Here is a 15,280-nt window from a genome sequence, read left to right on the forward strand (position 1 = left end):
GGGAATTTTAAGGGAAAGGACAACGGGCGATAAATTAATGTATACCCATAATTTTTAAAAGCAAAGCTTTTCTATAATTAGGGTCCGTCCGTCCGTCACGGATAGCTTTTCTCGTTAATTTAGACATGTTAGAATTGTCCTATCGATTTCAAATTTTACAAGGTGATTTCTTTAGTAGTTAGGTACGATTTAGAAAGCGTAGCAACTCTATAATCATTACTAAAATGTCCGTACGTCCATTTTAAACATGCTGATTTTTTTACTTTTTATAGAGCTTTTTTCGTTAATTTAGGCATGTTAGAATTGTCCTATCGATTTCAAATTTTGCATGGTGATTCATGTAGTAGTTAGGTACGAGTTAGAAAGCGTAGCAACTCTATAATCATTACCAGAATGTCCATGCGTCCATTTTAAACATGTTAATTTTTTTTTACATTTTTTCCAACAAATTTGTATGTGACCTAATTATCTGACTGGTCTGATATTTGGTGTACTGATTCCTGGGACAACAAAGTACAATATTATAAGCGAAGCAACTCTATAATCAAGTCCTAAAAATGTAAGTATGTCCATAATCATTATCCTGTATCAAGCAGTTTTTCAACAAATTTACTTACAATTTTGCTTTGACTCTTATACATTCGCATTCTGATTATTCAGTTCTGACATTATACAAGTGTTAATGTCCGTTTGTCCTACCGTTTCAGAGCTTCGCTTTTATGGATGTTGTCATCCTTGTTATAAAAGAAATTACCCCTAGTGTACAGATAAAAATAAATAGACGTTTAGACACTGCAATTTATACCAACCAAGATTGGTTAAGCCAACTAATGAGATAATGTGTCTTTGAAACATTGAGGCCTAGTACGATTAACAGTCCTATGTCCCCTCCCTCCCTCCTTGCTAACGGTCTTTGTCAGAAGGACAAACAGATATTCCCTAGTTAAGGTAAAACGTTTTATTTGCAATTCTAATATCTTTAACTTAAAATGGGGGAGGCGGTTGTGACACTTTTTGAAACCAAAACTAAAAGTCAAAGAAACTCAACTAAAAAAAAGTTACAGCACTGAAATTTGGTATGGCAGTTGCTCTAAAACGGTACAATATAAAACTATGAAGAAACGTCGGCGGAATTGTAGCTATCGCCGAATTGTTTTTAGGCGGGAAACGGCGATAGCGGTGGGTTCACCAACTTTTCTTCACAGTTCTACATTGTACCTCATTAAAGCGACTGTCATTCCAAATTTCAGTGATGTAACTCTTTTTTAAGTTGAATTTCTGTAGTTTTAGTTTCAAAAAGTGTTACAACCGCCCCCTCCCTTTCATGCTTTCGCAATTTTCAGAAATATACCAAAGATTTTTACAAAACAAATTGGTTGATTTTTTGAAAATGCATTAGAAGATTTTTTTCAAGATGACTTAGTAATTTTTTTCTTACTTACATTTTGCTCGTTATTGCTACGCTTCTTATAGAATTATTTCACTTATCAAGTTTTCTTAATCTGTCTTACTATGGAGATAATTTAAAACTGACAATATATATATGACGAAAACATTTACTCGATAAACGTTGAAATGTTGAATATAAAATCCCTTCTCTTAAAATGATAATTTACGAGCATACCCAAAATTTGAGAAAATTTGTTGTAAAATATTAAATATATTATAAAATTTTCAGTCAGTTTCTTATCCGAGGTTATTTAGAACTTTAGCTTCAGAAAGACGGATATACATCTTTTTCAAGGAGGGAGGGGACAATGGGCTGTTATTTACACTAGTCCCCAAAGTTTTATAGTTTTCTTATTCGTTGGTTTAAGAACTTTGGGGGACTTTTATTGAATTTGATTAGTTGGTTCATTGAGTTGAGTGTTCCAAACTTTCAATCATTGTACTTTAATTTATCGATCATTGTCTTATCCCTTCAGATCAATGCATGTTCGCTTCGTATTATAGACAAATGTTATAAAGCACATACTTCCTCTTTTTTGTGTAAATGTTTTGTTACCTAAGTATCCTAAAAAATCAATTAAATATAATTCAAATGATTTTAAAAAAGAAAGTAAAATAGTATTCACCAACCCAACTTTATAATCGTGTTTTCATTAGTAAGAAATGCTGAACAAACATCAACATTGATAATTATGTCCATAAGTAGCGTAGCAATATTAAGCTTACAGATGCTTAACCTTTAAAGTACCTAGCTAGCACAGAAACGCCCCTTTCTTCCTTATTTTGCAATAAAAATAACAATAGGAAGGGAATGATTTATTTCTTACTGCATAACCCTGATGGGGCCCCGATCCCTTCAAGGCTACCCTGTACTAAATATAACCTAACCTAAAGTAAAAATCAAATAAACATGAATACAATGGACGTACAAATGTATTCTACCCTTGTTATTAGAGAAGGAGGAGATATTAGACTGTAAATTATAGTACCCAAAGCTTTAAAAACATTCTCTCTCATTCTTTTAGTCAAAATCGTTGGGGACTTTAAATAAATTTTATTAGCTGGTTCAACCAATGATTTTAATATACAGAAGAAGAAAAAATGTCTTATCCCTTTAGATCCCTGCTCGTTATAGAGTTGCTATGAGTCAGACAATAAAATTATTTTATTTTTATATAAGTTTTACTAATTTCATTGAATTTCAAATTGCATAATAAACAGTATTTGTTTAAACTGATAACAAATTCATAATAATTTTGTAAACATTTGATAATAAGAATTGGCATAGCATCTAGCTTTTAAGGCTTTTACCCTTATAAATGAAGTAAAGACAAGGTTGGGGAAACGGGGGTTTATATCCTTAATATTTTAAATAAAATAGAGATCTTAAGGGAAAAGACAATGATCGAAAATCTATGTACACTCAAAGGTTATTAATCCATCAAATGGAAAAACGTAAGTTTAATTTTGATTTGAGTATCAGTATGATTTACAATCCAATGTCACCTACCTCCCTAAATTGAAATAAAGGAAAAAAAATCTTGTTCCATTAGGGGATTTGTAGGGGTATAATCTACCACCCCCTCCCCCCCTCCCCCCCCCCAACCGCTCCCGTAAAATAGAATAAAACCTTTCCTCAATAATTGAATTCAGGAAAGAATCAGGGAGGAGGGTAGACATTGGAATACAAAATCATACCGGTACCAAAACTTTTATAAATCTTTCTCTCATTGATTGATTTATACAAACTAGCAGTGTCAAATTTTTTGTCACCAATAGTTAAAAATAGTTCAATATAGAGGGGGGGGGGGGGGGGGTTTGCTGTATGTTACTCTGCCCAAAGGTAGGGGATCCTGTCCAAATTTTGTATTGGGTCTTTAAAATCAGCTAATAGAGTCGGAAATATAAACACAGTCCCTACAAAAGAAGAGAGAACAATTGCTAACAAACGATAAGGACTCCAACACTTGGGCCAGGTAGTTGTCAGAAATATACATCTATTTATTTATTACCACAACGATGGCGTTTACTTAGAACTACGTTTGCAAGTAATAAAACTAAAAACTTAGTACTGTTAGTTTTATCTATATTTCTTGAATTTCGGGACCTAAAACTATGTTTGTTTTATGTGAAAAATGACCTTATATGGAGTTCCGACAAAAATGCGAACTAATAACAATAGCGAAGCTTTTTGATACAATCTATAACACAAAGTTGAATGATGTCTGTCCGTCCGTCTGTCTGAAGTTTAAGATCTCAGTAACCGCTGGAACGATTTGGCTCTACTCTACAGGAAATATAGATACTGGTCCTGCGGTGGATTTATGCTATTTTGTTTAGGGTGCGGAGAGAGAGAGACAGACAGGGAATTTTTTTATATTACGGAAATCAATAAAGGTTGATTTAACCCTCTCCAACTAGCCTAAAACCAATCCCAAACAATTTCAGAACATTCAGACTATTATTTCTAGTGAACATACATACGTACATTTAGATATTTCAGCAATAGCATGTAGAATTCGCTGTTTATAGAGAGAAAAAATTGCAGTTTTGTAGAGCTGCCCAAATATTTTTCAAATGGTCACAACAGTAATTGTTGAAATGGACAAAAACATTAACAATTATATCCATAAGTAGCGCAGCAATAACTAAAGTACAACATTTAGGATTAAATAAGAACAGTAACGTATTGTACTAATAGATGTATTACCAAGTCAACTAATTGGCGCAACTAGGGGGGACCTTTGTCGTCTGCTAGTAAATTGCTTTCTGCTCTTTTTATTTACGACATTATTGGCGGATATTCAGAGACCTGATTGAAAGTCGGCACAGAGTCCCCACTTCGTGGGTAGAGTTACATATTACTCATGCCCCATCTATTATTTTACTTTAATATTGTACTGAAACTTTTGAGATGAAATATAAGAAAAGAGTAAAGGGGGGGGGGGGCGAAAGTGACACTTTTTGAAACCAAAACTAAAAGTCAACAAAGGAACTCAACTAAAAAAAGAGTTACAGGTCTGAGATTTTTCATGGCAGTTGCTTTATAGGGGTACAATATGGAACTGTGAAGAAACGGCGGCGCAACCGCCGAAAACCGCCATTTCCCGCCGAATTTTTTTTTGCCTTTTCTCGGCGGTTTTTGGCGGTTGCGCCGCCGTTTCTTCACAGTTCCATATTTTACCCCTATAAAGCAACTGCCATGCAAAATCTCAGACCTGTAACTCTATAACTATATCTAAAAAGTTAAAACACTAGAAAGGAAGGACGTACATTTCATGATTGCAAAGTAGCTGCGCTACTAAGAAAAAAGTAAGGTCAAATAAATTTGTTTGATATAAAAGCACTTACAATAAATTCCATATTTCCACGCATAAACAGATAGACCATTGAAATAAATCCTTTATTTGTATAAGTTGAGCTTTTCAATGAAGCTTTTCAGTAATTTTTTCGCTACTATATTTTTTCTCCTGCTCCCCTCCCCGCCAATAAAAATGTTATATACAAACAAAAAAGTTGGGGGGGGGGGGTTTGGGGCATTAGCCTCCCCTAGATATTTTTTACTCCTCCCCCCATTTCATTTGTTCTAAAATATCGTTCATTCTTTTTTTATGATCTAAAAAAATTATTTGTACACTTACAAAAAAAATCACGTACATCAACTATTTTATATTAAAACTGACATTTTGCTGAAAAGCACTTTAATAAAAATAAACAATTCTAAAAAAAGCATAGTACGTTAGTTTTTAACTGGCTTAAACTTGCTTTGCAAATTATATATGAAAAAATCATTTTTTGTTTTCCATACAAAATGTCCATAAAACAATAATGACAATTTACATAAAGAAAAGCTTATAAGTTCTTACAAATGATGATAGTTTTATATTGCATAGTATTGCAGACAGCTTTTCGCAGATATTAAATTAAAAAAATTGTAAGGTTGAAACCCACTTTATTATCCCCGAAACCAAAGACCTATGCAAAAAAAACTAGTTTTAATTCATGATTTTGATTTTAATATTTGCGGAAAATTTTCTGTAATACGATTATACTATGCTTTACGTGATTTTTTCTCATAAAAAAATTAAAACTTTTTATAATGATTAATGCTTTACTATGCTTTATGGACGGTACATCCAGGTTTTATTAACGCATTATCTCATACGTTGGCAAAAAAAAACTTTTTGGAATAATGATTGGTTCGTTCAAACTAGTATGTACATGTTAAAGCTTTTCAATAATTTTAATCTACAGAACAGTTATTTTTTGGGATGTACATCAATTTATATATCCTTTAAAATCCTTACTTAAAGTAAACCCTAACAAGGAGAAACAAGTAAAACCGAATGTAATTTATAATGAACCATAACTTGACCTTTTAACATACAAAAATAAACCAGGCACATAGGGTTGTTGCCTAAAATGGACAAAAATTATGAGCTATTGTCTTCTCCCTGTAAAATATAAAGATGTAGGTGTATTGAACTATAAATTTTATTTAAATGAGGATACAACATTTACCCCTTTCTAAATCAAACATATAGTTTGAACATTTCTATTTTGAAGCAACCAATCAGAATTCAATAAAAGAGTACCCAAAGTAATAATTAAGGGAAGGGAGGTACAATATTTTATCATCCATTGTCTCATCCTTAGGTAAAGCAACAAAGATATTATTTTTAAAAATCCAATTCAGAGACATTGGGCCCTCCGAGCGTCCCCCCAACTCCCACATTATTCTACCCCTGGCCCACATGGGACCTTAATAACCTTCCTTAACCAAATTTAAATGTACAGCTTTTCTAAATTTTAAAGTAGTGCGTCCGTCCACGGCCGTCCGATACTGGTAGCTCCTATTGTTAACTTAGGCATGTTTGAATTGTCCTATATATTTCGATCTTGACCTGTTAATTTTTGCACAATAATTGGGACAGTGTTATCCTTGATTAATCTAGAACATCGTTTGCTTGTTATTGCTGCGCTACTTATGGACAAAATTGTCCTTGTTAAACATTTTTAAAGAGTAGGGGATGAAAGGGTGTGTAATGGCCCAACATCCAAATAAAGGCATGTACCCATAGTTATGAACAAAGGGTATATTTTGAAAAACACCCCATTAAAAATTATTTAAGTACTTAATTTACCAGGCTTATACATATATATAAAGAGATAGTAGAGATATAGAGAAAGGTTAATGTAATTAAAACAAGGATAACAACATCCTTAAAAGCGAACCTAATCAGAAAGGCAGACAAACGAACATTAACAATTTTAGGTTAACAACATGTTTAATTATTAATATTAGAAGTATAAAGAAAAATTTTGTATGAATCTATCACAAGATTGCTTTAAAACAGGATACTTAATGTGAGTACACTTATAACATTATTATAGAGATGCTTTGCTAATGACATTTTCCCTACTAGTTCTAAGAATCCATTTTAGAGATCAATTGATTAAAATGATATCATCAAGAAAAAAATATTTTTAAAAAGCCAAAAATCATCTTAGTAAAAAGACATATTAACCTAATCTACCTATGATATATTTCTAAATAAAATGCGCAAAGCAATAGAATTTTATCTTCTATTAACTTATCCCTTCTTTTCTGCCCCTGCCCAACCCTTAAAACAAACCATATAAAACCCCATAGTTTTAATAAAATACAACAAATCCAAAGAAAGTACTTAAGAATAGCAAAATCTAGCATTAAAACAAGGGTTATTAAATTACATGCATCTCCTATCATGATAAACAACATTAACTCTTCTGTAGATTAAACTCATTGGTGTAAAAGTTTTGACACTATTAGTTTTAACTAACCCATCAAGATTCAATAAAATATCTAAATAATTATCAAAACTTTGGGTACTAGCATAATTTACAGTTCAATATCCCCTCTATTACAAAAGGATCGCTAAAAATAATTTTAGCGATATTTAAAAAACTCACAAACTTTTATATAAAGACAAGTTACCACACCATATTAATAAATCTTTTAAATTGGATGCTTTTATTAGGCCGCATTTGACAACAGGAATAAGGTATAGGTAGCCATAAAGCGAAATAAATCTAAAATAATACGGGAGGGGCAGATAAAAAAAGTCGTCTTTATTGGGAAGCGTTACCCCCTAAAATCCCGAAAAAATCTGCTGAAGTTACAAAATATTTTTTTCCAAATAATTCAGTTGTTGTATGTCTAACCGTCATAGTTAGTTAGGTAATATTATACTAGTGTCATCTATAATACAAAGTAGAACGATGTCTGTCTGTCTGTTTGTTTGTCTATTTGTTTGTTTGTAGCGAAGGATCTCGCTAACCGCTGAACCGATCGGGTTCTCCTTTACAGGGTAGCTTCTCATAGGTCCCGGAAAGGATCATAACTATTTTCTTTTTTTTTTCTTTGTAAAACTAAAATTAAAATAGTGGGGTCGACTACCCCCCTCCCCTTCATAAAAAAAATTCCCCCCCCCTCAAAGAATTTTTTTTATAGATTTTTAAAAAAAATCTAAATTACGAAAAATTGGTTTGATCAAACCTCTTGGGGCAAAGCCCCTAGAGGCTAAGGGCGAAGCCGCTAGTTATTAATAAAAAGTAGTAATGATTATTTTGTTTAATTGTAAGATCTCGCAAACCACTCAACCGATTGAATTCTCAATTTTAAGGAAGCTTCAATTTGTTCTAGGGATGGTTTTATGCTATTTTTCCCATTCCCTCCTCTTAAACTGAGCTCCTAAATGCTTAAAGTTATATTCTCCAATTTAGGCATCTTGGAATAGTTTAAGGCTTTTTCATTTTTAAATTAAAGTATTAGTATGTTTGAGTTCCAGGACAAACGCAGGAGTCCCAAACGTCGTAGTGGACAAACGCAGGAGTGTTAAAATATTAATTTAAGTGACTATTTCTATACAGGTTAGGTTAGGTTAAGATATGATTATACAAATAAGCCCCCCGCAGGAGTTAGGCATTTGTAAAACCCAAAATATGGTTAAAAAAAGGTTATGTTACATTAAGTGTCCACTCCTAGCTCCTGCGTTTGTCCACTCCGACGTTTGGAACTCCTGCGTTTGTCCTAGGACCGGATGTTTGTATGCTTTTTTGGTCCATTTTCTCTCCATTTGAAAAAAGATCCATTAGATCTGCATCAATTTATCGTTAATTGTCTTATCCCTGACATATGAGGGTGTGGCCATCTCGTTGACGGGTGGTGGTTTATTATTTATTATTTTCATACATATTAACAGCACGGGGGCCGGAGGGTGGGGGGTGGATACAAGCAGAAAAAAAAAATTTTTATTCACCGATATTAAATATATATATAAACGACATTTATGCTCGAAAATAAAGCAATGATGACTAAATTTAATGATTGATGTTTAAAATTTCAATTTTAAAAATTGGCCAATAAACAAGAATTTATAGTGGTTCATACTAGGTATATTAAGAACATTTTCGAGATCTTTATAGCAAGATATTTATGTATTTTTACAAAATTAACTAAAACCAATAAAATTCTTATAATCTATCTATTATACAAAGTAGCTTGATGTCTGTCCGTCCGTCCGTCCGTCCGTCCGTCCGTCCGTCCGTCCGTCCGTCCGTCTGTCCGTCCGTCTGTCCGTCTGTCCGTCCGTCTGTCCGTCCGTCCGTCCGTCTGTCCGTCCGTCTGTCCGTCTGTCCGTCCGTCTGAAGCTTAAGATCTCGGCAACCACTAAACCAATCGGATTCTACTCTTCAGGGTATATACCTATTAGTCCTGTGGTGGTTTTAAGCTATTTTCTTGGGGGGTGGGACACCCCCAACCCCCAAAAAAACAAAAAAATCCCCCCCCTATTTTTTTTTTTTTTACAAATTTTTACGAATTTTTACGAATTTTACGAAATTTTACGAATTTTTACGAATTTTTACGAATTTTTACGAATTTTACGAATTTTTACGAATTGTGCGAATTCGCCAGTTATTTACAAAAATTTGCGATCCATTCGCATTTTCAGCTGGGTAGGTAATAGAAGATGTAATTATACCTCTTGGGGCAAAGCCCCTAGAGGCTAGGGGCGAAGCCACTAGTTATATATATAAAGCTGTAAGATCATGTATTTGTTTGGTAAGATCTTGTATTCTCCATTAAGGGAAACTTAACTTAAAGGTCCTGAGATGGTTTTACGCTATTTTAATCATCTCCCATGTATACATGGTAGGGGCGCAGCCACTTTACACAAAATTTGTCACGTATATCTTTGCTTATATAATTTATAAAAATTACTTCAGCTTCACCGAAAAAAATGTATTACTTCACAAAATGCGTGTTTTTCTGCTACTAAAATGTAAACATTGAACTTTTAGAAAGCAGACGAAAAAATAACATAGACAAATAACTTTACATGCTAGGAAAGTGAGCTCTCGAAAACTTCTATTAAAAAAGCAAGGGCAAGGAAAGGAAACCATTTTTAAGGAGGGGGTGGGGGAATTTAACGTTTTAAGAGATAAGACAATGGACGATAAATAGATGTTAGCACAACTTAAATAAACTGCAATTCTATAGACTAAAATTATTGGTGGAAAAGTTTGGTTACTTTTAATATGAACCAACCAATCAAATACCAAAATATTTTAGACCCATATATATTTTTCTATCTATTATTTGACATTGTTTATCTATGAATGTGGGGAGAAAGAAAAAAGAAAGCCCGTGGCTTTCTAAACCTTATGTAAAAGGAAATTTTTATGTCAGCAATTATTTAACAAAAAGCTTTTATATAATTTGGATTTTCATAACGTGCGTATGTCCGTTCCGCGTGGCTCTTATCTCTAATTTAAGCATGTTAGAATAATCCTATCTATCTAAAACTTGAAAGGTAAGATTTGTAATAGTGAGGTACAATTTAGAAAGCGTAGCAACTCTGTAGGCATTTGTAAAAAGTCTGTATGTTTATTTGAACATTATAATTAAAAACAATATTTTCAATGTTAATGTTTACATAATATATGAATGTCTTTAAAACCTACATGCATGCATACCCCAGTTATAGAGCAGATTCGCTACTTATAAAGCTTCTCAAGTTTCAATGATATAATCATTTCAAAGGAATTAATTTATATGGCTATAGAAATTAAGCCGTAAAAATATCAAAATAAGAAGCTGACTATCTATCCATCTATCTTTTCTATTGAATTTATCTACCTTTCTTTCTTTTATATATGTTAGTCTGTCTGAATGTATGTCAGCCTGTCTGTCTGTCTATCTGTTTATCTGCTTGTCTGTCTGTCTATCTGTGTATCTGTCTGTTAATCTGCTTGTCTGTCTGTCTGTCTATCTGTATGTCTGTCTATTTATCTGCTTGTCTGTCTGTCTGTCTGTCTGTCCGTCAATCTATCTACATGTCTGACTGTCAGGCTGTGTCAATATTTGAATATTTTCAATATATTTGTTTAAATGAAATGCTCTTTTTAATTCATATTCAAATAATTCATACACACACACACACAAACACAAGAAACACACACACACACACACAAACCACCAATACACAGACATATACACATACACTAACACACAGACAAACTGTAGAAATGTTTTGTATACAAAATTGATTTAATTCTAGAGAACAAGGATGACAACATAAAAAAAAGAGAATCTATTCTTATCATATTATTTAGAAGCATAAACTTTTTTTTTATTAAAATCTATTCCTAGATTAAAGTGATATAGAATGCTTAATAATAACTTGCTTTAACTTTTAGACTTAATTATAGAGATGATTTGCTTTTAACAAATGTACATAATTAATAAGATTATTATATTATATAAAAAATTGTTGCAAAAAAACTGAGAAATTACTTCGTTGTACCTCATTGTCATATGAATTAGTCTGTCAAGTTTTTGACCGAAGGGACAATTCTAACATGCCTGAATTTATAAACAGCTATCCATTACAAGCTACCCCTTACGGACGTTCAGACGTATGAACATATGAGGTAGGTCCGACCGTAATTATAGAAATGCTTCGCTTTTAAAAATAATATTCGCATATTATTGCTGCGCTACTTATGAATCTAATCGAACTTGTTTTCCATTTTTTTTCACCTTCTACTCTAACAAAACTGAAATACACAGCATACTAAATTCAATTTAGAGATGAAAAAAACGGGGACATTTTGGTCCATAGGTAGCATAGCATTCCGTCCAGGGAGCTAAAGGGATAAGACAACTGATGATGATCAAAATTTACCTACTCAATGATCAGGATAATTGGTTGAAAAGTTTCAAGACACCCAAATCTTCAATAAAGAACCCAAAGTTTTTAGAAAGCGAATGAGAGGCATTGATATATAAACAGCAGAAAAGAAAGAGAAAAAATCTTGTGATAATATAGTTCACGTGTTTCTTGCTAAGGAGGAACGTACGGACGTATGGACGTTACCCTAGTTATAGAATAGCTGCGCTACTTAAAATTGAAAATTTACTGTTTTACATTTGTCTCACATGACTTCATTTTTTTTGTTAGGTTAATTAAGTGGCGCAGCTATAACAAGATAAAACACATTTTTTGGCAAAAAAAAAAACAGGGAGCAAGCAAATTTGGTCTTTAAATTGTACTGGTTCCCTATATTTTTTATGATTACGATTGGATTAAATACTTTAGATACTTTAGGTTCAAACTAGCAATATCCAATCTTTTCCACTAATAATTTTAATCTGAAGAAGGGGTAATTTTGTGTATCATTAATAGGGATGTATATACATTCTTAGTCCACCCTTAGTATCAAAAAAGGGTTCTAGGACAAACGCAAAAGTCCCAAACGTCAGAGTGGACAAACGCAGGAGAGTTAAAATATTAATTTATTAAGTATTTCTATACAGATTAGGTTAGGTTAAGTTATGAATGAACAAATAAGCCCCCCGCAGGGGTTGCGTATTAAAAAAACCTATAAGATGGTCTAAAATAGGTTAGGTTAGGTTAAGTGTCCACTCCGACGTTTGGGACTCCTGCGTTTGTCGTAGGACCTCAAAAAAGAACTGTATGATAATATTCAGAGAAATCAATGATTCACAAAATATGATATAGAATTGTAAAATGTAATTCACTTAATTGTATTTTATTAAAAAAAATGAGGGAGGGAGGCGACATAGGACTACATAAATTATACTTTTACCCAATCTCTTATTGGAAGGCTTAAAAGCTTAAGGTACTTTTATTAAACTACAGTGTGTTTTTTTTTATGAGCACTTTTTTGAAAGCAATTTTACCCCACTTATAGTTATCAGAATTTAATGATTAATGGCTTATTTTCTTCGTTTTTTAAGGGAAATTATGAAACAACAAAAAAAATTACAGTTTTTGTTGAAAAAGTACAGTAAAGTTGAAAATTAAAAACTTGGGTGTCAACATATAAAAATGGTTTTAGCGCATTTTTCTTAAAAAAATGGATTTTCTGTAGTCGACTTTGGGGGGCCAGTACTCCCTCCCTGGTTGAGATATGACCTTCAAACTTTGATATGTTCTAGTACATGTCTCTAATAGTATCTGTATACATTTTTAGCTCTATATCTCAACTTTGAAGTGTTTAGCAGCCATTCTTGCAAAAGGTTGATTATTTGAGCATAAGAAAAATGCGCTAAAACCATTTTTAGATGTTGACACCTAAGTTTTTAATTTTCAACTTTACTGTACTTTTTCAACAAAAACTGTAATTTTTTTTGTTGTTTCATAATTTCCCTTAAAAAACGAAGAAAATAAGCCATTAATCATTAAATTCTGATAACTATAAATGGGGTAAAATTGCTTTCAAAAAAGTGCTCATAAAAAAAACACACTGTAGTTCCAAACTTTTCAACCAATAATTCTAATCTACAGATGGGATAATGTCTTTTTTTATCATAAGGAATTTTCCATTGGCTTATCCCTTATGATCCCTGAGTTAGATATAGATTAATTGAATTAAAAACGTTTTTCAACATAAACATTGATGACAACATCCATAGAAAGCACAATGGATAGGTTTTAAACTTCTAGGATAATTTTCTATGCTTTAATTAAATTTTAAGTTTTATTATATCTCATTCTCGCTAACCACTGAACCAATTTGAGTTCTCCTATTTAGAAAAGCATTATACAGTCTTTAGGAAGACTTTTAGCTATAGTTCTAAAGATTTTAAAAATAGTGTTGTAACAGGAATATCCATTCAGGGTCTTAACCCTTAACAGTCGGGCCCCTTGCCGCACCTTAATTAGTCGGAGGGGGGGGGGGGCGATATTATCTCAGTTCCTATTAGAGCTAGAGGGCTAATAATTTTTGTGCAAGTCCCCTATGTTATGATGAATTTCCGACCTTAAGTAAGTCAAAGTCAATTTTCGCTTCCTTCACCCTTTTATTTAACAACCTTTGTTTTTAGGTCCTTTTTTACTCAAAAATTTCAAACGGCTGTAATTTTTTTACTTTTGAAGCTAGAAGAAATTTTTTTTGCATAAAATGTTTATCTTTATGTAAATTTTATATTTGAAATATCAAAATATAAATTTCAGCGGTCGAAGCTGTACTTGGCAGCTGCCAGCCGCCGCAGTCGGCGGTCGGCGAGAAAACGGCGGCGGATCTTTATGAAATTTTAATACATTATGTAGACATTTAAGAAAAGCTAAAGTTTTAAATTTGAAGTCTCTAAGTCAAAAATTGCGGCCACAGGAGCCTTTTAAAGATTTCTGGAGACAGGAGGATCAGGACCTGCAGGATCATACCTGGAATCTGAAATTGACTTGAACACCTGTATTTAATATGAGGATGTACTACTAGAGGATATTTTAGTATTTTGGTAAGATAAAATGCTTTGTTTAAGTCAAAAAATATTTTTTGCTCTTTACCTGGATGACCCTGCCAGGTTTGCTGGCATCCTGTGCCCGCCAGGATGGAGATATTCAAAAAATTCCAACTCTCAGTTATGTGTCATACCCACACGTAAAAAGTCAAGCAGATTGGGCTCTTTATCTTTCACACAAAGAAAATGAGATAGAAAAAACCAAATGTGGGGGCGTTCAACGCCCCCCCCCCCCCCGTCCGTTAAGGGTTAATACAATTATACTGTTTTAATCTATCCACTACGGACGTACCGACAAAAATACACACCAAAAGCAAAAAAGCTTTGATTTCAATAACAAAAAAGATAATTTTCAGTAAATCTTTTTATGGATATGATAAAAAATGCTCAGATATGGAAGGAAAATCAGAAGTTTTATTCATATTATGTTTGATTTTTGGACAGTAGTGTATGTATCCACCCCCTAGAAAAATTAAGGGAGGTTGATTTTGATATAACCATCCAGGTTCTCTTGGCAAGGTTCCCTAACTCCCTAATACATTCTAGAGGGGTGTCAAAATTAAAAAAGTCCCCCCCCCCTCGCCTGAAACTTAAGGGGGATGTTAAAAAAATACCTCCTTAAAGCTCACACCCCACTCGATTTTGGATTAAATTAAAAAGGTCTCAGAATTTCTTCAAAATAACCTCTTCTGTAGGTTAGAATTATTGGTTCAAGGGTTCGGACGTTGCTAGTGATTGAACCAACCAATCAATATTAATGATAAACATAAATATACCCAAAGATTGAGACAATGAATAAGAGAAAGGAATATTGAAACTTTGGGTACAAGTGTAGTTTACAGTCCAATATTCCCTCCCTCCCTGCTTCATAAGCAATAATTTTATAACTGTATTAAAGTTGTCTGTTTTATTTCTCTAATATATTGTAAGCTTGCAATTGCTGCGCTGCTTATGAATATGATTGTCCTTTTTACTAAAAAAATTACCAAAAAAGGAAATCTAGTTTTAGGATGGTTTTAA

Source organism: Acartia tonsa, chromosome 7, assembly GCF_053477335.1.
Source record: "Acartia tonsa isolate MP-2025a chromosome 7, ASM5347733v1, whole genome shotgun sequence".
NCBI lineage: Eukaryota > Metazoa > Arthropoda > Copepoda > Calanoida > Acartiidae > Acartia > Acartia tonsa.